Raw genomic sequence first — 24,714 nt, 5'->3', positions numbered from 1 at the left:
CTTCTGCCAGCAGCGCACTTCCCGCTGCTTTCCCGTCCCACTGGGGTGTCAGGATCTGCTCCAACCCTCTGGACGCTCCTTCGTGTGCAGATGGTATGGCACCTGGGTTCTGCAGGCACACGCTCTGATGCTACGGGGCACTCCACACTGACAAGCCACTGGGGAGCCCCCTCTCATTTTCGCTGATCGTAGCTAGCCTCTTTACCAGCGCCGTGGCCGGCACCAACTCGGCCCACAGGGGCTCAGTCTTCTTGTTTGGCTGGCGTTGCCTGCGGCCGTGCGCCCCCGACAGTAGCCCACAGCCTCTCCTCTTGTCAGGACCATGGGATAGGGCAGGACGTCAGAGCTCCTGCGCCCTGTTTTCAGCATGCTTGCTCATGGCTGATCCTGCTGTCCACACAGGGCTGATATTCACCCTCTCAGTTTGTGTGACGAGCGGCTGCTTATGTGGTTTCGGGGTGGTGGGAAAGCCAAAGAAATGCAGCGGGCAATCAGAGCTCTACCTGTTGTCGGCGGCCATCTTGCTCCCCCGTGAGAATTTTTAGCAGCAAGACTGCTTTAGGTCTTGTGTGCCCAATTGTTACCCCCGGTGTATCTGTGAGTGCAACAGGAGGCCATCTTACTCAGCCATGCGAATCGCTTTCAGGCCGGCAAAGGGTAGAATATCTCTTCTCAGCCTAGCACAGAGCTTAACATGGATGCTAGAAATTGTGGGTGGGGCAGCTAGTATTTATTGTGTGTTTTGCAGCCTCACTGACTAGCCACTTGGCTATTTCTATTCCTAGTGCATACCAGCCTACAGGGCCCATCCTTGGCATCTGCCAACGCTCCTGAAAGTTGGTGTCTGGCCACCCAAGTGTCACGGTTTACTCCCTTTGTAGCAAAGAGCTCGCCTCATCTGCCTCACCTCAGGGAGATCCCATTCTCACGGCATCCCACTGGGATGTTACCTGGAATCCTGATGGCAGGAGTGACGCAATACTTGCCCTGCCATGGGCGTAATTTTTGGGGGTGGCAAGAGTGTTTGTCCCCGCAACTTTTGTGGCACACCATTCTGTCCCACTCATCTGGCAGGGGCCCTTTTCATTTAGATGTCATGTCCCCCCAACATTTTCAGCAAAGTTACTCCACTGTGACCTGCCTAGACAAAGGCTAATGCTAGGGTGACCAGACGTCCCGGTTTTGGAAATCACTATCCGTCCCGGGGTCCCAAGAGTTTTTTTATTTTATAAACCCCGTCTGGGTTTTGCCGGGACCCGATTTCGAAATCCCAAAACCGGGTCCCTGCACAATTCTTCCTGCGTGAAAATGGGGGAGTGAAATGCTATTCACTACCCCATTTCCTCACCCTTCCCCTCCCAGGCTCTCTCCTCCAATGAGAGGAGTGTGCCTGTGAGCACACCCCGTCCCCTCCTCGCATCAGGCCAGCGACATAGAAGTACGACGAAAGTTTTATTTGTATTTACTTTAGTCCTACTTCTATTTCTTTGACCGGTCCCGTTTTTTTTGTTTGTTTTTTAAATCTGGTCACCCTAGCTAATGCCCGATTTGCCTGGTGTGGCATGCTTTTCCAGACTGGACTAAAACAACTTTTTAGCTGGGATGGAGGCAAGCCGCAGCAAACTTTAACAAGGTCCTTCCACATTATGGAGGGGATTCAGCATATGGCACCCTTTGGTGCTGCGATGAAATGGAGTTTTGTACATGTCTTGGTGCTTCCAGGTGCATAAGGCCATACATTTCACGTCACTCTGCTCTGTGCACGTGGAATGTTCCAATACTATCGCACACACTTGGCCGCGGCAGATGGACAAGCCCATAGGGCTTGTTAGAGAACATACTCATAAAGAAACTGTGCGGTAACCAGGGGCAGATGGAATGCCTTCGGGTGGCCCAGCTGAGGAGGATTTCAAACCACAGTCCTATTTAACCCGCATTCGAAATTCATCAAGGCACGTAGGAGTGAGTACATTCATAGGGGGCACTCTACTGCCCTTCCCTTGCCACCATTCCCCCTCTATCCCTCCCATTGCTGCTGACATCAAATGATATCTGCAGCCTGGCACAGGGTTCTGTAAGGGCCCCAAACTGTATAACTAACTGGACGAACGAACAGACGGTGTATGGACCTGTTCACACACATATGCGGTTGCGCTGATGACCTGTAGCACTGGGAGAGGGTGGTGAACACCTTGAGGGGGGGAAGGGGGATGGGCTGATCCAGTCTGTCTTCAGGCAGTGACCGGGATGCTCCGTAACCGTCCTGCCCAAACATCAATTGCAATTTATCCAATCACTAAGAACAATAATGGGCTCTTAATCAGGAATAACAAATGTTACCCAGTATGCCTGTGTAATGCCAACTGTCTCCCGCCTGACATCTCCCACATGGTTGTCCTTGAGCCCCCACTTCACCTTTACGCCCCCTCCCCCTCTTTTCATTCAGCCAGTCAATGACCAGGGAGGGGGGTGGGGCGGGGGAGATTTTTTATTATGCTGCTAACACACATGTTCTACTGGAATGGAGAATTTCAAAAGCTGCGCACAACATATCATTCATGTCCTTCCTTGCCGTTCAAGGCCTTATGAGAGGAGGCTTGCGAGAAAGCGGGAAAGGTGAGCATGACGTTGAAGAATCAATAGCGGCATTATAAAAACCTGCGCAATTGCACGCGCAGTGTGGCAGCAAGCAGGCCCTTCATGCATAGCGTCGCATGGCGAGAAGTGCTGAGGGATTGCAGGTCGTTTCCCGTCGGCTATTCCCCAAATCCTGAGCGAGGCCTAGGCCGTAAAGTGAGTTATGATATAGGCTATGTCCTTTTCAAACTATGACATATGAGACGGGGCGCACAGCGTTTCGGCGTTGTTCATTTATTTCCCTACCCAGGGCTTTAAGTGGGCCAGGGTTAGCCGGAGCCAAGCACCGGCAGTCTCAGAGATGGGCTTCCGAGGCGGGGCCCTGTCGGGGTTCACCCCGGCCACCCTCAGCCATGCTGACCTCTCAGGTAGCCGTTTAGCCGAGCGCTGCACGGTTATACGGCTCTGCACGGTTACACTGCTGCCTGGAGGTGTCAGAATTTCGGATTAGAAAAAAGAAAAGTGGTCACTTCTTCTTTATTCTAATCCGAAATGTGGACCATTGAAGTCAGCCTGTAACCGAGTAGTGCTTTGGCTAAACCTGCTGTGTGATGTCTCTTTATTCCGAAACAGGAGGAGGGCTGGGTTAGCTAGCCTCTCCTTTTGTTTCTGAGTAAAGAGCTAACAAGCAGCAGGAAGCCCATTAACTGTGCTTGGTTAAAGGGCTTCCACTGCGTGTTAGCTCTAGAAACAAAAGAAGAAACTAGCCAACCCAGCCCTTTTCCTGTTTCGGAATAAAGAGACATCATGCAGCAGGCAGCCCATTGTATTCAAGGAACCGTGTGGTTAAACAGTGGGCGGGTGAGCGAGCCCCGCAGGTATTTCCTTAACCACCGCTCCTTGAATGCAAGTGTGCGGGCACTTGCTGGGGGTGTGGCCTAAGCACTCATACTTGGGCCAAACACTGTATCGAGAGCCCCCCCCCCCTCAATTTACCACCCCACTTAAAGCACAGGCCTGAAAATCCGTAGTAATGTCCCTACCTATTGACTGCCCATGGCCATGCTAATCCCTTGGGTTGTTCCCCGCACTTCCTGACCCCCCGCCCCCCCCCCCCGACTCCCAATCGACAACACATCCACCTGGGATCTCTTGAAGATAACTCTCTCAAGCAGTAACTTAAAGCTCTGGCCTGCCAGTGTTATTTCTGAGCAGTATTTGTTTTTGTATTGTATATTGTATTGAGTGTTTCAGAGCGCAACCAAGCAAAAGGAAAGGGAACAGGGGAGAACAAAAAACAAAGATCTGCAAGTGCATGGTAAAGAGAAAAGGGGGAAAGTACAAGAAAGGGTGGAGAAGTGGAAAGTGCAGAACAGAGTACAGAACAGAATAAATAATAATAAGTACAATAAATAAATAAAGGCAATAAAAAGTGGTAGTGCAGCTAGCAGGTGGCAAAGTGCTAGGTTAGTCAGATAGGGGAGATCTGATAAGTGCAGAAGAAAAAGTGGGTGGGGGACTGTATGGGTCCAGATACAGACCCCAGTGCAAGGGGTGGTCAGGAGACAGTGCAGGAGGGTGGCAGGGTGAGCAGGTACCTGGGCTCGATGGACAGAGGGTGGCGAGGTGCATGGTGCCGAGAGAGAGAGCAGATCGGCAGGGGAGAAGAGGGGCAAAGGCAGCAGCAAAGAGGAAGGTCTTGAGCTGCTTCCGGAACCAGAGATGGTTCTCCCCAAGTTTCAAGGTGGCAGGAAGGCTGTTCCAAAGGGAAGCCCCAACCGAAGACAGAGATCTACCCCCAGCTTGTTTCTTTGAAAAACGGCTGACCCTGAGGGAGTTCAAGGTAGAGGAGTGAAGGGCTCGAGAGGGGAGTTATTTACGAAGGGATAGTTGAAGGTATTTGAACCCAGGCCCCAGAAAGTATTGTGGACAATGCAAAGGGTTTTAAACGTAATCCTTGCATTCACTGGGAGCCATATGAAAGTATTTCAGAGCTGGAGAGATACGATCCCAGGGCTTGAGGCCAGGGACAAGTCTCACAGTCCTGTTCTGGATTAGTTGTAAAGGGCGGAGAGTGGAGGCAGGTAGAATTAGAAAGAGGCTGTTACAGTAGTCTAACCTAGAGAGAACCGCAGCTTGGGGGGCAGTGAGCTTCTGAGGGAAGGAGAGGAAAGGCAGAGTACCTCTAAGGAGATGCAGTAAGAAGTTTGACTTTTTAGAGACATCAGGGATGTGTGCGTAGAAGGAAAGTGTGGAGGCAAAGATGACCCCGAGGTTCTTAGCCTCACAGGTAGGGGTAGGAGGAGGGCCAAGGGAGGCCGGCCAGAGAGTGAGGGGAAAGGATGGTGAAGGTATACCAATGAGAGGATCTCACTCTTGTTGGCATTTAGACAAAGATCGTTGATTGACACACCAATTTTAAATGGCGATTTAGGCCATCAGAGATGAGGGAAGGAGAGGAGGTGGCTGAAGGAAGCCTGAAAATGTTTTGGGCGTCATCAGCATAGCACTGGAAATTTGAACAGAAAATGGAAATGCAATAGGCGAGAGTTGCCAGGTATTGGTTGAAAAGCCAGGGCGAGAGGGTAGACCCCTGGTGAACACCAGAGGTAGAGAGGGAGATAGAAGATAGGAAGGACCCAAGTTGTACCTGGGAGGGTCGATCAGAGAGGAAAGAGGTCAGTGAGGCCAGAGCCTGATCGTTGATACCCAGGTTGTCACAGAGACAATTGAGCAGGGTGCCATGGTTGACCGTGTCGAAAGCAGAGGAGAGATTAAGTATGATGAGGACAGAGGGAATGTTAGAGTCAAGGTTGGAGAGCAGATCTTCACGGATGTTCGGGAGAGCAGTTTCTGTGCTTCTGGCAGCTCGGAAGCCAGATTGGTGGTCATGGAGAGAGACAACAGAATCAGAATGAAGGTTAAGCTGAGAGATGGCCAGTGAAAGGATACTGTGGAGGTGAGTAGTAGGTAAGTTCCGTAGTTCATTTGGAAGCGGGCCCACCAGAAGTCCTTAGAGCAGCCGACACTCTGCTCACCTCCCAACCGTCCTTCTCTGTCTCACGAGCTTCCCCAGAACTCAGAGCAAAGCTCGTGAGACAGAGAAGCTCAAAAGAAAACATCACACGTGAGAGTCATTACATATCTTCCTCCGCAAGAACAAATTAAGAAATTTTCCCCAACCATAAATGAATTAACAGAACAAAGCTAAAAAAAATATACAAACAAAAAGAAACGAGTAAAATTGAAAAACATAAGATATGTACTTATTGAACATAATCACGCATCCAACCAGGTTTACAAACAATCCTCTTGGAACTACTCGCTCTAAAACCCCCCTCTCACTCTCCCTGATTCCATCATTGACTTCCTCGTCTACCACAGACTCATGGTTGGGATTAAAATTCTCACTCTCCTTTGTCTCATCATTCACTCCTCCACTTCCATCACCTTCTCCATCCTTTGACATCTCAGCCCTTGCCAACCTACCCTTAGACCACATCTCCCCACCTTGCAGAATGACAACTCCTCCTCGCACAACAGAAATCTTTTTGGTCCAATAAATTTACTTTCCACACACTTTAGTGTAGACCTTCGATTCTTCACTAACACCCAGTCTCCTACCTTCCAATCCTGATATCTAACGCAATTCCTCCTGTCAAATATCTCTTTATTGATACTCTGTCCCTTCCTGATGAGTCCCATAATGGCATCTCTATTCACTATTACCGACCCTGCTAATCCTAATCACCCTTGACAGAGTCTGGTCCCTGGCTCCCTACCTTTGGGTGACACAAAAGGAGACACTTTTGTGATGGTATGAGGAGTAGTCAAATAACTCCACATCATGTGGTTTAATACCTCTCTTCACGGCTGCTCAATATGCATCGCAAGCTGAATACCTCCTTTGATGTACCTGTTTGCCCTTTCAACCAAACCATTTGCCCTAGGGTGATAAAGAGCCGTTGTAGTTTGCTTAACGCCATAACCTTCCAAAAATGTCCTCATAAATGTGGAAATGAACTGAACACTATTGTCCGAAACTATCTCTGATGGGCATCCTTCTCTAAGAAAAACCTTTTCCCAGAAAAGAACCAAATCCTTAGCTGTCACTTCTCGGACCACCCATTTGGAGTGGAAATCTACCAGGACAAAATGTACTTGAACCCATCACCTAAGCCTGTTAACAGAACCTAAAATATCCACGGCCAACTTCTGCCACGGTTGAACTGGAACTGTATTTGGAATCATCTGCCATCCTGTCCATTCCGGGCCACCAGTAACTCTGTCTTAACCTTCTCTTTGTAGCCCCTTCACCCGGATGACCTTGATGTGCTAGTTCTAATAAAGCTATTCTCACACCTTCTGGAGGCACAATGCAACTTCCTCTTCTCGGTCCCCCCCCCCACAATGCTTATCTCTTCTCTGATTTCCCACCAAATTTCAAATCTCTTCTCCAGTACTTCCTTGTTAGGCCATCCATCCACGGTCCATCTCTTAATAAGATTTAAATACTCATCTACAAGCTCATCATTCTCCCATTCTCTATGGTCCACACTGACCAGCTCAGACACCACATACTCTACACATTCCTCAGCTTGTGCTGCTTGACCCGTTCCACAGGCATCCTTGAAAGTAAATCTACCACAATGATCTTACTTTCTAGCAGGTAGCTCACATCAAAATCACATGTCTGAAGGTCAAGACCACATTTGCTTATCCTTGGTGAACTTAAAGCCCACTTACCACTATCAAATAACTGCACTAGAGATGTGTGATCCGATCTTACAATAAACTTCCTTCCCCACAAGAAGAATTTAAAATGATTGATGGCCCAGAACATCGCTAACGCTTCTTGTTCTATGATGGAGTAATTCTCCTCCGCCCCTTTGAGAGTCCTAGAAGCAAAAGCGATAACTCTCTCAACATTATTATCATATTGTATTAAGGTAGTGCCTAAACACAATATACTGGCACCCACAGCTAACACACTCTTATCATTAGGGTCACATTTTCCAATTGAGGGTGCTTGCACAATCCCTTTTTTTTTATTTTTCTGAAAGCCTCCTCACACTCTGTGGACCATTCAAATTTCACACCCTTCTTAAGTAAAACCCTCAACGGTGTGGATATTCCAGCAAAATCTCTTACAAACTTATGGTAATACTCTGCCAAGCCCAGAAACGATCTAACCTGATCTTTATCTAAAGGGCATGGGGCATCCTTTATTGCATCTACCAAACTTGCATTAGGCCTAATTCCTTCTCTCGAGACCACATGACCTAGGTATTAAATGTTATTAACAGCCAATTTACATTTGCTCCTGCGCACTGTTAACCCTGCCTCCCCCAGTTTCGACACCACCACTTTCAGCACCCCATCATGTTTCTCTCAGAAATCAGCAAATACCAAGATATCATCTTGGAAAATAACTACATTTGAAACACCATCCATCACAGTCACCATCACTCTCTGAGAAACCGCCGCCGCCAATGCAAGACCAAACGGCATCCTACAATATCTAAATGTTCCCTCAGTAGTAACAAAATCAGTCAGGTGTTGACAGTTTTCTGAAAGAGGTACTTGATGGTAGGCTTGCGACAAGTCAATCACTGAAAATATGTTCGCTTTGTTCAATGTTGCCAGTCTCTCGCTTACTATTGGCAAAGGGTGGCGATCAACCAGAATGTTCCTGTTGAGGTCTCTCGAGTCCACACAGAGCCTTATTTCTGTGCTGGGCTTCATCGCTATGACAACAGGCGACACCCATTCTGATTCTTCAACTCTTTCAATGATACCCCTCTGGAGTAGGGATTCAATCTCCGTCTTGACCTTGTCTCTTAGATGCTGGGGAACTGGTCTGACTTTGTGCACTTTTGGAGCTGCCCCTTTTTTAAGCTTGACTTCATGCTCAAATCTTTTCAGGTGTCCAAGATCCTCCGAAAACACATTTGGGATCTCTTTCTCCCAGCGATCACCCACTTCAGTGATTGTGACAGGAAATTCAGCATTGGCTTGTATAGGTATTCCCAACTTCTTTTGTTCACTCCAACCCAGAAGTGATGAACCTTCCCTTGTGACAAAGATCTCGGCCTCACAACTCCTGCCTTTATTCTTGATGGTGGCAGGATACTTCCCTAACACATCTATCTTGACTTTCCCATAAGCATAAGGTTCAATGTCAGGCTGCTTTAATTGCTCTAGTCTGCCATCAACACAGTTCTCAAATGTTTTTCTTGACATTTTTGTCCAGGGTGAACAACTGTCCACTTTCATGGTCACAACTCTGCCATTGACCATAAATACGTTGATGGGCCCCTTCTCTCCATTGGAAACATCGCCAACTTCCAGTACATGCTTTACTTTTGTATGCTGGACTTCTACAGTGCACTCTTCCTGTTCTGGGAACCTCGCACCTGCCTGGACACTTTCTACTAGAGAGGATTCTCTGCAAACTCTGGCGAAGTGTCCCTTTCTCTTGCATTTGAGACAATTAACATTGCGGGCAGGACAAAACAGATTTAAAGAAACATGACGATTGCTGCCACATTTAAAACACTTCACACCCTTGCCAGGATTGAACGTCTTGCCACCTCTGACCGCTGCAACTTCACTATTATGCTTGTCTGGCCTCATTCCCACCATATACTTGGAAGTCTGTTCCATGCTTCTCGCCACCTCCACTGCTTGCTCTAGAGGCAGGTCCCCGATAGCAACTGTTCTTGTACTCTACTGTTGTTTGTACGTCGTACAAGCGGATCACATATGAGGGAATCAGCTAGAGGTCCAAACTCACATTTAAGGCTTAGGGTTCTTAGTGCAGCAATGAAAGTTTCAACTGGTTCATGAAGCTCTTGAACTCTTTGGAAAAATGTATGTCTTTCGAACGTGACGTTCTTCCTTGGCTCAAAATGCAATTGTAATTTCCTCACCGCTATATAGAATTGATCCTCATCTCCTTGTCCTACCTCAGTAGGTTCTGGCAACCCATCAAAAACACTGCAACCTTCTGTTCCCAAGTTCTGTAATAAAACTGCTTCTTTTCTTGCTGGTGCAAATTTGTCTCCCCCCATGGTGACCAAATACGTGTCAATTTTTTTTTGACACCTGTCCCACCTGATACTCGGGGTTCCGGGTTCGGGCAAGAAGGGCGGAGGCAGGGACATGCTGGTGGCCGCCATCGCAAAAGAAAAGGCAACCACACAAGTTCAGAACTTAGTGATGATGGGAAGGTCTTGCACTAGTGAGATGTGGCGCAGATTTGTCACAATTCCTGTATAAGCGTGCTTGTAGCGACTCACACTGTTTTAGGGTACCCTTGCATTGTACAGGCTGCGCTCAGCCTAACTACTTGTCTTGTCTTAGTACTTTTGCACTGTATCTACACTGCCCTTGATCACGTAGCTGTGAACAGGCTGTTTGCAGTATCCAAAGTGCACACATGGCCGTGAATAGGCTGCTTGAATTATCAAAAGCTTCTAACGTCTCTTTCTCCTTCCTCCTTCCTCTTCCTCAAGTTTTGTTTGAACTTGGAGTATTGAAACACGACCTCTAGTGTTTCTCTCTTACCCCCCCTGCACCATACTTCATTTGAACCACATTTGGCCCTTAGCTCCCCAGAATAGTTCTTTGTTTCAGCATTCTTCAAGTGTCCCTTGTCAATGCTCCTTTAAGCTAATCTAGCTTCAATTTCCCTGTGCCCAGTGCCCGTATAATCCAAATAATACGGTAGACTGCAGAGTGGGCAGGTCTCTGGGCGTGGTAATGCTGGGAACTAACAGGAAATGAAACAGTCCATGGATACTGTGAGGCAGGGATCAGAGGACACAGGGGAAGCAGCCGCAGCCGAGAAAGCAAAGGTAAGAGGAGGGAGGGAAATTTACCTCTGACTACCGGTGGCCGCTGCTAACGCCCGGGGAGAAGGCAGAGCGGCTTTCTGCCGGCAGCCCTGCTGACGCGGTTCAGCACTCACTGTGGCTGTACCCCATTCCAGGTATACAGGAACCGGGGCGCGCACCAAGCTACTGCGGAGGTGCTTGTATGGTGGTCCCGCTGTCACACGCCTCGTCGGCAATGAAAGGATACTATGGAGGCGAGTAGTAGGTAAGTTTCGTAGTTTATTTGGAAGCGGGCCCACCAGAAATCCTTGGAGCAGTCGACACTCCGCTCGCCTCCCAACCATCCTTCACTGTCTCACGAGCTTCCCGAGAACACTGAGCAAATCTAGGGAGACAGAGACGCTCAAAAGAAAACATCACACGTGAGAGTCATTACAGCCAGCTTTTCCAGGAGTTTACACAAAAAGGGAGTAATGGAAATTGGGCGATAGTTAGCCGGACAAGAAGGATCAGCTGTGGGTTTCTTGAGGAGAGGATGCACAAGGGAGTGCTTCAGAGGGGAGGGGAAATATCCAGAGGCAAAGGAGAGGTTGCAGAAATCGGCAAGGGCCAGAGCAAGGCATCAATGTGGTCCTAAATGGTATTAAAGGAACAGGGATGGACCTGTTTTGATGAGGCTTTCATAGATCGGACTTGTCTAGTGACCTCATCAGGGGAGAAAAGTGGAAAGGACGAGAAAGAGGGAGGGGGGTAGCTGAAGGAGGGTAATCAAGCACGGAAGGAGAGGGGAGAGGAGAAGGAGCGGAGGAGATGGCGGACAGGATATCCTAGGTTTTAGAGATAAAGTGAGAGGCAAGGGCATTGTAAAGAGCCTGGGAGTTGGGAGGAGGGGTGGAGACTGCAGCAGGTTTGGCCAGCTCCTTAGAGATTATATAGAGTTCGGCTGAGTTTTTAGATGCCGCAGAGACACGGGCTTGAATGTGGACTCTCTTTTGAAGAAGGCGGCAGGCCAGTTTGTCAGAGGATGAGCAGGAAGCCCTCTATTTCCTCCCAACCACTGTACACTTATGTTTAAGTGTAGCTAGGTCAGAGTCATATCAAGAGTTCCACTTGGCTTTGGACTTCAAACGGATCCTCATGACAGGGGCAAGAGCATCAAGAGTAGCAGAAATAGAGGAGTAGAGCTGAGACAGAGCTGTGTCAGGGTGTGAGTCAGCCGGGGTGAAGGAGGGGGTGAGAAGGTGACAGTGAAAGCCTCGACTGACACGCGCTTCATGGGCCGGATGTCCGAGAAGGTGGGTGGCAATCTAGGGGTAGGCTTGGCATGAGGGGATGAGATGGAAAGATGAGAGGAGAGGAGGCAGTGATCACTCCAGGAGAGAGGAGTGGTGAGGGAAGTAGAGAGGGGGAGGTCAGAGGAGATCAAGACATCAAGTGTGTGACCAGCATAGTGAGTCGGGTCGGAGGAGAGGATAGAGAGGGAGAGTGAATCGCAGAGGTCGCAAAAGAGTGCAGATGAGGAACAGGGAGAATCAAGATGGATATTGAGGTCACCAAGGAGGAGGAGTTGAGTGGTTGAGGCCAGGAGGGAGGAGGAGAGGTCAGCCCACTCAGAGAGAAAAGAGGTGATTTGACCAAGAGGCTGGTAGAGAATAGCAACAGTAAGAGAGTGGCTAGGAGAGATAGAGAGCCTGCAGTCAAGGCATTCGAAAGAGGAGTTAGTCTGAGTGGGGATGATAGAGGCAGGAATCTACTCAGGTAAGATCAGGGCTACACCCCCTCCAGGCCAGGTGGATCTGGGGGCAGAGAGGATCTTGTAGCCGTCAGGCAGGAGAGTGTCAAAGCTCATGACAGAGCTGGCCGTGAACCATGTCTCGGTAAGACCGAGGACATCGAGGTCAAGTTCTTCTAGGAGATGGCAAATATCAGAGGAGTGTTTGACAGCTGAGTGAGAGTTTAGAGTCGCAAGATGAAGAAGGTTGCCCGCCTTAAAGACCTTCCGGGGAGGGGTACAAATCAGAGGTACGCCCTGTCGAGGTGTGGAGGGGGCTTGAGATGGGGCAGAGGAGGAAGGAAAACAGTGCTAGGTAACCAAAGGAGAAGAGTAAGGGACAGCTGGAGATGAGAGGAAGTTGATGAGGCGAGGGAATCGCCTATCAAAGAGGTGGAGATTGGCCTGAGGACCTTGCACCATGACAGTGCCATTTAGGTAGACATTAATTATGACTCTGGAGGAGTCAAAGAAATCCATGAGGACTTCCCAGTGGGTGCCACCATAAATGGGAGAGAAGGAGACAGGACAGAGCACAGAGATCATATGAGGGGTCCAGAGAGCTGGCGAAGGAATGACAAAGAGAATGTCAGTGAGGGTTTGTCTGGCAGAGGAGCTGGAGAAGGTATCAGCAATGGGAAGACCAGGGTTGGAGGCCGAGATATCCTTTTAAAATATCTTCTTACCAGACTTAGTGAGAAGGGAATGCTAGTTGATAGAAAAGCAGCTAGAGTAGATAGGCGATAGAGATAGCACCAGGGGCAGGTGGAGAGTGGAGGCAGTGGGAGAAATATGCAAATACAGCTGTATGGAACAGTCACTGGGCTAGCGCATTACAATTGAGGGCCAAAGTAAAATGAAAATCACACCAAAAATAAACACACCCAAATTTGACTTTCTAAAGCACACCCGAATTTGACTTTCTAAACCACACCCAAATGTGACTTTCTAAAGCACACCCACATGTGACTTTCTAAAGCACACACAAATTTGACTTTCTAAAGCACACACAAATTTGACCTTCAAAGGCAAATACTAAGGCACCAAAGGTATATGAAATTAAGTATGAGTTAGGGGTGAGTGCTGAAACGAGAGCATAACAGGGAGACCAGTTAGTAAAGGCAGAGGGGAGAGTGATGGTCAATGAAGGGAAAAGAAAGGGTAATCTGAAGCCGGGAACTAAACTCATGGAGAGGGAAGTAAGAGAGTCGTGGTAGTCCAGTTTCATTAGCTGGGTAAGCTGGCAGCCCCAGGGAGGGTCAGGTTGCGGTAGTAGATTCATGTAGCGTCCCAGTAGCAGACAGGGAAGCGGACAGGGGACTTAGAAATGGGCCTTTGAACAGGGGCCAGCTCCCGCCTCCCGGTTCCTCGTTGGTCACAAAAAGGCTGTACCCCAGCCAATGCCAGAGCAGGATGTAGAAAGGTAGATTGCACACACTGCCTCACATATGAATTTGGCTCAGGCGGCCATGATGAAAGCACCACATGGTGACTGTGCGTGCTGGCCAAAAATAATAATCACCAAATATTCGTAATGTGGCAGGCAGCAGGATGTTTGCACAGACAATGCCCAGTAGCACAATGTCCAGCAGTGTAGTAACTGCCTTTCTCGCCCCAAAAAGAAAATGATTTAGCTTTTTTAAAAAAATATTTTTGGGAAATGCGCACAAAATTCTCATAAAGTGCATAGGTGTATGGATAATTTCACCTACCTGCTCCAGGAGGCTACAGCAGCCCAGCCTCTGTAAGGGAATCCAGAGATGATAATGGACAAGGTGCGAGGCTGCAGAACCTCGCGCACAGTAGCGTTGAAAAGAATGGAGCAACACGAAGTCAATAGACTAGGAGCAAATATAACATTTACGGTAGGAGCAAATATAACATTTATGGTATTTCCATGACTACATTCAAAATTGCATTCTGCCGCTGAATCCTAAATAAGACTCTGTAGTTGGCCGTGCTAAATATGGTGTGTCTCTCCGGCTGCCCTCATAATCGATTGGCAAAGTGTGTGGTGCATTTAAGGCCCTAAACAGAAATCCCCTCCACCTGAAACATCGCATTTAAACCCTGTCACCAAAAACGGCCCTGCTTTGCTTTCCCTGTCACATGAGTGGCAAGCATTGGGATACTGCAACCCAAAAAAGGCCCTGCGTTGTTGTATTTCACCTGAATGACATGAAGTTATGCACTGCATCCGAAAACGACCCTGCAATGCTTGTGTCTCATCTGAATGATAAAATGTTATGCACTACATCCAAAAACGGCCTTGTTTTACTTTAATTCACATGAGGGGCAATGATTTCAACATTACAACCCAACAAAGCTTTTGCTTTCCATTTCATTTGAACAGCAGCCCTTGAAACACTGCAAGCAAACATAAAAACACGACTTTCACACGTGTGAAAAAGAAAAATGACTTTGAAAAGCCACTGTTAAAGGATAGATCTGCTCGCACAGAAATGGTGGGAAATATGCTGTTGGGGGGGTTGACTAAGCAATTTACATTATGTTTCCACCCACAAGACTTCAATCACCTTGGAAGAGGCTCATAATACCGGAAAAAAAATGTTTGGGCTCAGGCAGGAAACTTCTCAATTGAAAGCCCTGCTTCCCACTGGAAGTCGCACCTACTGGGGACTCAGCCTGCAATGACCTGTGATGTACTGAGGGCATTATAATGCCCTGCTCTGCCAGACTTGAAGGCAGGGGCTCAGGGATTTCAAGGCAAGCAAGTGTGGCTAAAAACTTGACTGGGAGACATGAGTTCCTCCTGCACCCACTAGCAAGAACCAAATGACAACTTCGGTAATAAAAATCTCTGGTCAACGGCTGTGGAGAATAAAGTACCCCTCCCACAGAGGGGGACACATCTTCCCAATTGACATTAAAGGACTGATTCCATTTTTAGGCATTTTTGTAGCAATTAGAATGAGAAATAATTTTGTTTTATGCTATGTTTTTATGTAATTTCCAGGCAGTTTTTAAGAGCTAAAGTGCATTTTCCTAGGACTTTGGGGACTGAATTGCCCAGTTAAGACTAGTTTCTGGCTGCTTGGAAGATGTGATAATTATGAAAGATGGAAGGTGAAATTAGGAACATGCTTGATCATTTGCAGAGTCATAACTGTTATACATTTTATGAAAATGACAAAAATGTGCCAAAGGGCCATGCTACCTCGTACGGAGTTGGCGATCAGCTCACATAATTCCCTATGATCCACTCAAACCGCATATCTAATGCATATGTCAGGGGCTAGTAGAAATATGAAGTTATAAGACATAACTGTTTTCTGTCAAAAAGTGGCCAAGAGAACAAAGAAGGGTAATAAATGCAAATAGACAGATGGTGCTCTCTTCCCTTGAACCAATAATGCCAGGGGGCAGATAGAGGAATGATAAACTGTCCTATCTGAGGGGTAGGGGTAATTATAGAGTACACCCCCTAAATTGTAAAGTGAGTGATGTCATTTGTGCTATATAAGGGGGACTGTACTAAGTCAGGGGACACACAGAAATCCGGGGAGGCAGGAGAAGGAGGACGGAGAGGAGGTGACTGAACCATACCATCTTTGAGAGTGCAGTGACCAGACCCCTTGCCTAGCTGTCCAGAGTGTCCTGAGATCCAGCTTGCTGTCCAGAATACCAAACCAAGGCAGAGTGCAGTGACCAGACCCCTTGCCTAGCTGTCCAGAGTGTCCTGAGATCCAACTGGCTTCCCAAAATCCCAAGCCAAGGCTTACTTTGTAAGTAGCAAATAACCCCAGCCCTAAATTGCATAAGCCCTTCCTTTTTGTAGCATTGCACCCATCAAAAAGCCATTGGAAACGCCATTGAAAAGCCCATTGAAAACCTAATTGAAAACCCCATGAAAAACCTAATTGAAAACCCAATTACAAGCCCCACATTGCTAGTGTAATACCGTCACCTTCCCATAGAGTAATCTGTGTTTAGCCTGTGTATGTTAGCCTATTCACTTTGGTAAACCTCTCACTGTCTATGTAAATCCTTAGCATATTTTTAAGTAAATCAATTAATTACCCCATTGAAATTCACGTTCCGTTAAAACCCCAAATCGTAGTCCCATTGAGAGCACTCCCTTTTGCCTACAAGTCTATCTGTTATGTGTCCCTGTCCGTGTCATTGAAAACCGATTTTCCTGTTCTGAGCTATACCCCTTCCCTGAGCTGCCTGTCATTGTGAAGCCAGTGTAAAACGAATTTCCATATGCTGTTTGTATTTTTCCTTTTGCATTTTCTTTCTCCCCAAAATCGATTTTCCTACTTTATTTCTACATTGCCCTGGTGTGCTGATTATTAGTCTCTACGCTTTCCTATGTCCTCATCTGTAGCAACACACATTTCCTTTCATTCGGTCCCATAGCAGTTGTGAGTAATAATCAAAATCCTATTCTGCCCTTTTGCTCCAAAAATGGGTTTTCACTTTCTTTACTGACTTCCCATCTGGGGGTGGTGGGCTGTACTCTAAATCTGATTTCCTCTCTCTATCCCTACTCTTTGCCACTGCCTTCCATTCAAAGGAATCAAGTTAGCTAATATTTGGGGTGTGAGGTGTTGCAGGGGAGAGTGCTAAACCACTAGTGTTATCTCTTTCTAAAATTGCTCTTTCTCTGTGTTGCCATTAAAGATTGTGAGAATTGTAACTAGATATCTTAGCCTAATTGTTTTGTAGAGATTAGTGCAATTGTGTGCCACATCTTTGGTGGCTGTGAAATTGTTTGACTTTCCTTTTTTTCCTTTAAATAATAAAGTAATAAATATCTTCTTGATACACAGCGGCCCGATTCCTGGTCCATTGTGACACGGGGTGTTTGTGGAGGTTGGGTGCGAGACGGGTTGGAGGACTACTCAAACAGAAAAGAACCCGTCGTTTATTACAAATAAAAGTGCTTTATTGTACACCACATTCATTGTCGGGTAGGAGTCCCTGGCTGGAGTGTGCTGTGTCATAAAACCGTGACAAAGGCTTGACTTTTCTAGCTTTCAAGTTCTAATTCCAATGACACTGCTTGATTAAAAATGTAGACATAAATGAATGTAGCCCTTCAACAAATGTGCATCATACTATACATGTTATGTGTTTGAAACTCAATTTACTTGATGCATAAGCACCTTACAAATGCAAAATAAAATAAATAAATAAATGCACCTTTTTCCGCCTTTGTGTGCATTGCAGGCTTTATAATTGGAGGTGTTCCAATGGGTGAAATGTGTCTTACAATGCTGTCAGGATTTCCAGGCTGTAGGAGGGGGCTCCAAATCCATTAGATTCCCGACTGCTTTGCACATGGTCATATCATACACATTGCTTATATGGCATGACGCCACTATGGGGTGGTGTCGCTTCAAAGCACTCTGAGGAAATAGAAGATGGAAGAAAGGCATGAGAAAGAAAGAAAATAGCAGCCGGCAAGTGTGGACATGGTCAGGTTAGATGCGTGTAATGCACACACTGAGGATCAACCCGTCTCTGGGAGCGGCCTGTAGAACGAGACTCTCACGGCCGAGAGGGAGGATGGGCAGGAGATCAAAAAGGGGTCGGGGGCAGTGCTGGAAATGGAAAGAAAGAAGTACAGGTACCATATATCCCAAAGCACCTGTTTCCTGTTAGTAAGTGTTGGCACTCTCCCATTAACCACAATCCACCCCAATAGAGAGGTACCCTCAGTCTCCCTTTCAAATGAAAGAAGCAAGGACACCTGTCATTCAAAGCCCTGGAGGTGGACAAGGAATACACTGAGAGAACTTGGGAAAAAGCAAGGTCTCTGGTCAAAGAAAAGTGTGGATTCCATCCAAAAACAGGGCGAGCTGTCCAGGGTGCCCAATCCATCAGGGTGACTGGGACCCCCAGTCCCCGTGTGCTCCTTCACTGCTCTTCACCCCACCTTGCCCTAATTTTCGACCCTCCGCACATCCCTTGGCAAACAGCGCTTTGCTGCCTCTTTGTTGCCAGGCAGGGATTTTCATGGCACGTGTCTTGCACCGCAATGCAAATAAGAGTACCCAAGATCCCACACACAACGGAGAATGAATCGCTTCAGATGGCAAACCAATGAGTGTGCTTGATCTTCCACCCGGAGATCTTCCGATTCTTCCTTGAAGGGTTCTGCCCGAAGACCTTGGGACAGTGAGGTGGGCTGTAGATGGGCAAAGGATTTAGCCTCCTCCCACCCCCCTGCTCAAACCCGCTTTGTCTTGCGATCTAAGGAATATGCAACTTGATCTGATTGCATGATCATAGCCCTCTTGATGGCATGTTGTGTTGCAAACACATTACACATTTAGGGTCTGATTCACAGAAGCATTTTATAATAGCGCACTCCCATTGGAAAATGCTCTGTGAATCAGGCCCTTAGAGTGGTGCCATGGATGGAATCATGGGTCTATGAAAATGGCAAGGATTGTATCCTGGCTAAATTGGAATCCAGTCAAGTTGGTGAAGGACCAGAGAGGACACATTTAGCGTCTGCGTTCTGCAGCGCTTCCAGCCATTGCATCTGATTTCGATAAATAAACAGCCTCTTCCAGTAATCCAACTTGGGGCTAAAAACAGCTCTTGCTGGACAGGAGTCGCCAGGAATCGCAACTGTGACCCCTGTGGTGTGACTTGCTAACCAGAAAAAAAAGAAAGTTTTGATTTTTTTTTTTAAATGGAAGCTCCTTGGCTGTGGCCAGCACCATGTGGCTCTCTGATTCTGGAGTGGCTGGCTTTCTTTTTCAGGCCTCTTTAAAAAAAAAACGAGGGCGTTCCACAAGTCTAACACTTTCAGCAGTGACACTAAACAAGAAAGAATAGGAATACCAAATAATTTGTCTTTCTGGAATTCTATACAATGATTGCTTGACCATTAAAGGTTTATTTCAGGCACACTTCAGGGGTTGAGTCACTCATTTAGTCTGTCCTTAAACACCTCAACTCAGCCTTTCATCCTTCTGAGGTCGATAAATGAGTACCAACACAGGTTGGGTTACATTGCCTGTATATTTGTTCTATTTAAGCGCTTAATCATAAGTGCTAAATAATAGCACGTCATTGTCATTTGCTCATGGCCGTCTGCTTGCATTCACAGTAATTTGGTAATATGGGCCTATACACACTGATTTTAACAGGGCTCAAGTCGAGGGTACACGCGGGGGTACGGAGTCCCCCCACTTTATTCAGAGGGTGGACTCAGTCCCCCCTAACTAAAATGATAAACATTGACTGTCCTCTTTGAATTTTTGAATTAAAGCCAACCTCAAGGATTGAACCACAGTCCTCAGGTAGGGAGGCCAGACAATTCACCACCACACTATACAACCCGATGACAGATAACAAACAACTAAAGGTGAAATGTCCCATTTCAGTACTGCAAGTCCCAGGGAAAACATTTGTATTGGTTGTTGGAGTTTAACACATGCACAAACTTTAAAGTTTTCAAAAACATTATTAGAAGAAAATATCCGCTCTTGGTTTTGTGTGTGTGTTGATTTTATGAAAGGCAAATGTGATTCGTCCTGTTCAATTTGGGTGGTTATGCAAAGCCAATTTAATGAAATGTGCATATTTCACCTTCATATGCTAATTTCTGGCGACGTCACATCCCATTGCGTTTGTTTATGAATCCCCCCACTTAAATTTTTAGGACTTGACCCTTTAACAATACATATAGCGATCCATTCTTGTATAAAATGTAAATCACATTATAGTGATATTGTAACATATTTTTCGTAGTGTGCTTAGGAACAGTGTTATATGGTGCCACTTCCTGTTTTGTCAAGTGGTGAAAGGTCGTGCTCCATCCCTTCCTGTGATATCACTTCGGGTGAGGTCAAATGACATCACTTCCTGTGATGTCATCAGAGGTCAAGGGCCATGTGATCTCACTTCCACTACCCGTGGCATTTTGGTTAAATGACGTCCCTGCAGTCACTGGGCAATACTTCCTGGTTATATTACCACGAGGAACGCAAAGTGTCTGAAAAAGACATCTGCAATATCAACACAGCACTAGAAACACTGGAGCCTTTTGTGTTGGGGTGGGGGTCAATAATAGGTGTATCCAACACTTGGCACATGGGAACCTGCTCTCACCTGTTAGGTCCTGTTCTGCAGAAAGGTTCAGAAACATCACAGCTCATTGAGCAATGGTGTCACACGCTGCTGGCTAGTACAGAATGAGCAATGCCGAAATATTGCCCCTGATGTAAGAGAAAACTACCTTTCCTTGTTATTTTGATTGCACTATATTTTAGAGTAATCTGGGCTTCATTTTAGTAATCTAGATAACGCTTACAAACGTATTTGAAAAATCTTCTAGATTTGAATTTTATCATTCTGACTTTTGTGTTGTGTTTTAAAACTTTTAGCACGCTGTGTTTCGAGTGTTTTAAACAACCGTTTTTACTTGATTCATAACTTTGTTTGCCGACACTCTGGAACTACAACTCTCTTTGGGTATGAATTCCGGGCGAATATTTCATTTCCGGTTAGGCGTGTCTGCCAAATGCATCACCTGATTCTAGTCTGATAAAAATCAAGTGCTCTATCTATCTCCTCTATTAAGAACACACATTTCAGTCAAGCTCTTTGATTAACTTGCAGGCCATAGAAAATCGACATTGCAATAATTACTAAGTAAACAGACTACCAAAGGTCTTTAAAGAAGGGGTTCAAACCCAGCTCCCATGGTTGCTCTCTTTATCAAGTTGAATTTTCAAACGGCTACTAAACCAATGACATGTTCTTGATGCAGGTACAAATGTATATGCACTTTAGCTCCGAAGGGAACATTATACTCTCAGAGCCCATTTGGGGGTGGCAATGAGTGCTTCTTCTGCATGGCAAGAGATAATGCAGCATGTTGGGAATGGTTAAGACCTTGTGCATGGACTGTGTGCTTTGCATATAGTGCACTCCAAGGAGAGAGTGGGGAGGTGTAATTACTTTTCACCGGGCCTATGAGTTATTGGGGAGGGGGGTGAGGCCATCTTCCGAAACAAAGGGTCTTCTATCGCAGGAAAGCGTAACTCACATCTCTGATGATATTACATATGTTGAGGACTGGAGTATGTTCTTTGAGTAGTTAGTTATCTGGTCTACACAACAAACTGTTCATGTTTTGGTTATCTCTGCTGCCATCTTTCAATGATCTCTCTCACACACTGGCTTTGTTCTGTTTGGGTTTCTCGCTCACTCTTTTTGTCCAACTTGCATCCTCTCAGTCTCTGTCTAGGTCTAGCTTGCGCACTTGAATATTTCCCTACATGTTTAAGGAGAAAAAAGATGACTATACTCTGTTTTCTAAATTTGTGACAGGTGGGCCAGGGCCAGAGAAAGGCCTGCTAAATGAAGGATGAACATGAATGGAAGAGGAAGAAGCAGCAGGCGAGGAGATGTTGGGTGGCGAAAAAGTCGAGCAAAGCAGATAGCGAGTCAAGAAGCACCATATTCGATGGAGAACACCAAGCCACGGTGCGGCCTGATAAGAGGGATCCAAGGAGCAACCAAAACCAAAGTGAATTAAAGAAGACAGAAAAGAGCTGCCAGAGACAGGGTACCTCAGTGGAAGCAGGTGGCTGCAGTCGGCACGCGATCCATGTCACTGCAAAGCTGCCAGTAAGCTGTAGAAAAGAGAGCAAACAGACGCCTTTGACAGACCTAACAGAAGTCCGCGAAGCAGACCAAATGAAAGTCTGCAAAGCAGCATGGAGACCAAAGCTGAGGAAGACCCATGAAAAACAAACCCCAAGCAAAGCACGCAAGAGCCTGGATGAACGCTGGGGGAGACCCATCATGGTCCACCTAGCAGAACCTCCAGGGAGATGCATGCTGGGGTGTCCTAGCAATGAGAAGATGAACAGAAGAGAACACGTTTGCCAGAATCCAAGGGCAAACACAGAAACAGAGAGGAGACCCTAAAAAGTGAAGACATTAAACCAGAGATGGGTGTTCAAGGAAAACTGAAACAAGTGTGAAATATGGCATTCTTGGAAATGTGGTTAAAAAACCCAAGAGTGTAACAGATCTGGGTAATGAGAATTAAAATATGATATACTTCTTCGAGAAATTGTCAGACGAAATCTAAAAGTGACACACATGCTAAGTGTGGAACACTGCATTCTGCAAATGATATCACACAATCTCAGTGAAACGCCTGTAAGAAGAATTGAAGCAAGTATGAAGAAATGCATTCTGAGAACTGTGGTATTCAATCCCAGAGAGTCTCACCTTTCAGATGGGGAAATGAAAAAATAAGAAACGTTGCATGCTGGGAATTGAAGGAACTAACTTGGAGAATTATAAATCCTTTCAGGATAACTGATATGACTAAGAAATATTGTAAAATGTGACTTAAAGTAGAAGTCTTGAAAGAGCAACAGGTTTGGAAAATAACTATCTATAGAATATCAGAAAAAGCAGAATCCAGTTTTGCAATTAATACTTCCAATCCCTGGCCTTCCTTCAAATACAATTTTATGCAACCCTCCCATAACCTGCCACTCCTTCAAGTGCGAAAACTCAATAGGTCCGCCAAAACTTAAACCACCCTTCAAATCATCCCAAAAAATAACCCTAACCTGCAACACATAGACGCTCCTACACATGGATAAAATCAACATACATTCAAAAACCCAAGTCAAGAATTGAATTCCAAAATTAAACCTATATCCGGACACTGTGTCAAATATCAAAAATCAATCCGTGGAAACACAAATACTGAAAAATAATCAACACTTGAAGAAAAAACTAGGAAAAAATAATATATACCCAAGCTAAAATGTAAATGCTTAACATCAACCTGCATTATAAAACCCAGTCTTCCTTTCAAATACTAAAAATCAACACATACCCCAAAACTCATAAACAATTCTTCAAATACCTAACGTCAGCATACACTAAACACCCAAACATTCCTTCAAAAGATCAACCTACAAGTGAGCACCGAAACCACACTTCAAAAACAAACCTATTTGCAACACCAACAACCATCTTGAGATATCAAAAATCAAACTGCTTGACATGCACACTTTCATACAAATTAACCTACTCTCCCAGAGCCTTCAAAATACCAAAAGCCAACCTTGGGTTCAAAACCAATCCCCCCCCCTTCAAGTATTAAACATAAACGTGTGCTCAAACAGCTTTATCCTTAGTCGGACAGCAAATCCCAAAATGCAATCCAATTTCCAGATCTACTTTCAAACACACATAATGGGGAAATCTAGGACTACAAGTCCCAGAATGCAAAGTTAAAACCAGTACCGAGCTACTGTTGCCTGAATGGAATGGATAATGTTGGCATGCATGCAAGCAGTCCACTCTGTGTTATTTTGATTATTGATTCGTTTTGACAACTGGTGTGAATCTAACATGTTAGACTTAAACAATAAAAAAAAAAAAATAAAGACCTGCTGTGTGTGAGAATGGCAGGAGGCATTACCTCCACGTCCACTCTTCCTCGTCCCAGTACTTACCTCCTGAGGCCCCTGCCTCCGACACAGGACCTTCTTTTATTTCTTTTTATTTCTATAACTCCTCCCCCACAACCATGTCACTTAGTTTATTTTTTCCTGCCTCCGAAAGGTTGGGCTTGTTTTTTTTCCCTGCGAGGTGCGCTGGGGAGCTCCGATTGCTGGCCCCCTGGTGGGGCTGTGTGGCGGGGTTTTCGGCTCCCTCAGGTGCGGGGTTCGGGACCCGGTCGAGTCAGGCTGCCTTGCCTGGTTTCTGCTGGGCTTTGGCCAGCGCAGGGCATCATGGCCCGGGTCCTTGGAAACAGACCCGGGCTAAGGTAAGAAGTTTGGGGGCATGTTTTCCTGTTGCATGGCCATGCTGCATGGGCAGCTGTGCGCGGCTTGGCGGCTCCTTTTTCTTGTTTGATCCACATGCTCCGGAGGTGGGTGGACTCCACCTCTGGTGCTGCAAGCAGTGTTGCCATAGGAATTCATTGTTGTTATTCCTATTGGTTGTTGTTCTTTCTGGCCTCTATTTAAATGTGGGAGAGGCACGTTGGTAATTGTTTGTATGTGGAGCCTTGGTTCAGTGTGCAGAGGGCTTTGGTGGTGAAGCAGGCTTCCTTTGGTCACTGTTTTTGGACATACTCAACATGGGAAAACATTCTGCAAAGAGCAGGCATCTGGTCCTGTCTTCTTCTTCGTCTTCCTCTTCTCCTGAGTTATACAGAAAGAGAAAGAAGAAGGCTAGGCGTATTTCCCTGACCAGAAAGGAGTTGAAGAAGCTACTTAAGCATCATAGAGGGAGTCGCACACATACTCATGGACACAAGTGCAGGCGTCTGTCTTCCTCATCCTCCTCTTCTTCTGGCACTGAGTCATCGGCCTCTTCTTGTTCCTCTTCGGCTGATGCTGAAGGAAAGTATCTTGACAGAGAGGGAGTGGAGGAGGTGCTTGCTCAAGTTGGGGATTGCATGGGATTTTCAGAACCCCTGGTACCGGTGGTCCTCCACGCTCTTCGCGTCCTGTCTCCTCCTGTCCAGCATTGCATGGTTCAGACTGTGGTTCCCAGGTC

At 46.3% G+C, this 24,714-nt stretch overlaps 1 long non-coding RNA gene across 1 annotated transcript; it reads left to right on the top strand.

Annotated features, from left to right (window-relative positions):
• Positions 1-1,505: 1,505 nt before the first annotated feature.
• LOC138566004 (uncharacterized) lies at positions 1,506-22,255 on the top strand. The gene is made up of 2 exons (XR_011301801.1): positions 1,506-1,633; positions 21,505-22,255. It is a non-coding gene; the product is annotated as an uncharacterized lncRNA (long non-coding RNA).
• Positions 22,256-24,714: the final 2,459 nt, after the last annotated feature.

This window comes from Ambystoma mexicanum, chromosome 1p, assembly GCF_040938575.1.
Source record: "Ambystoma mexicanum isolate Mex_15411 chromosome 1p, UKY_AmexF1_1, whole genome shotgun sequence".
Lineage (NCBI taxonomy): Eukaryota > Metazoa > Chordata > Amphibia > Caudata > Ambystomatidae > Ambystoma > Ambystoma mexicanum.
This window is presented reverse-complemented; position numbering and strand designations above follow the sequence as displayed.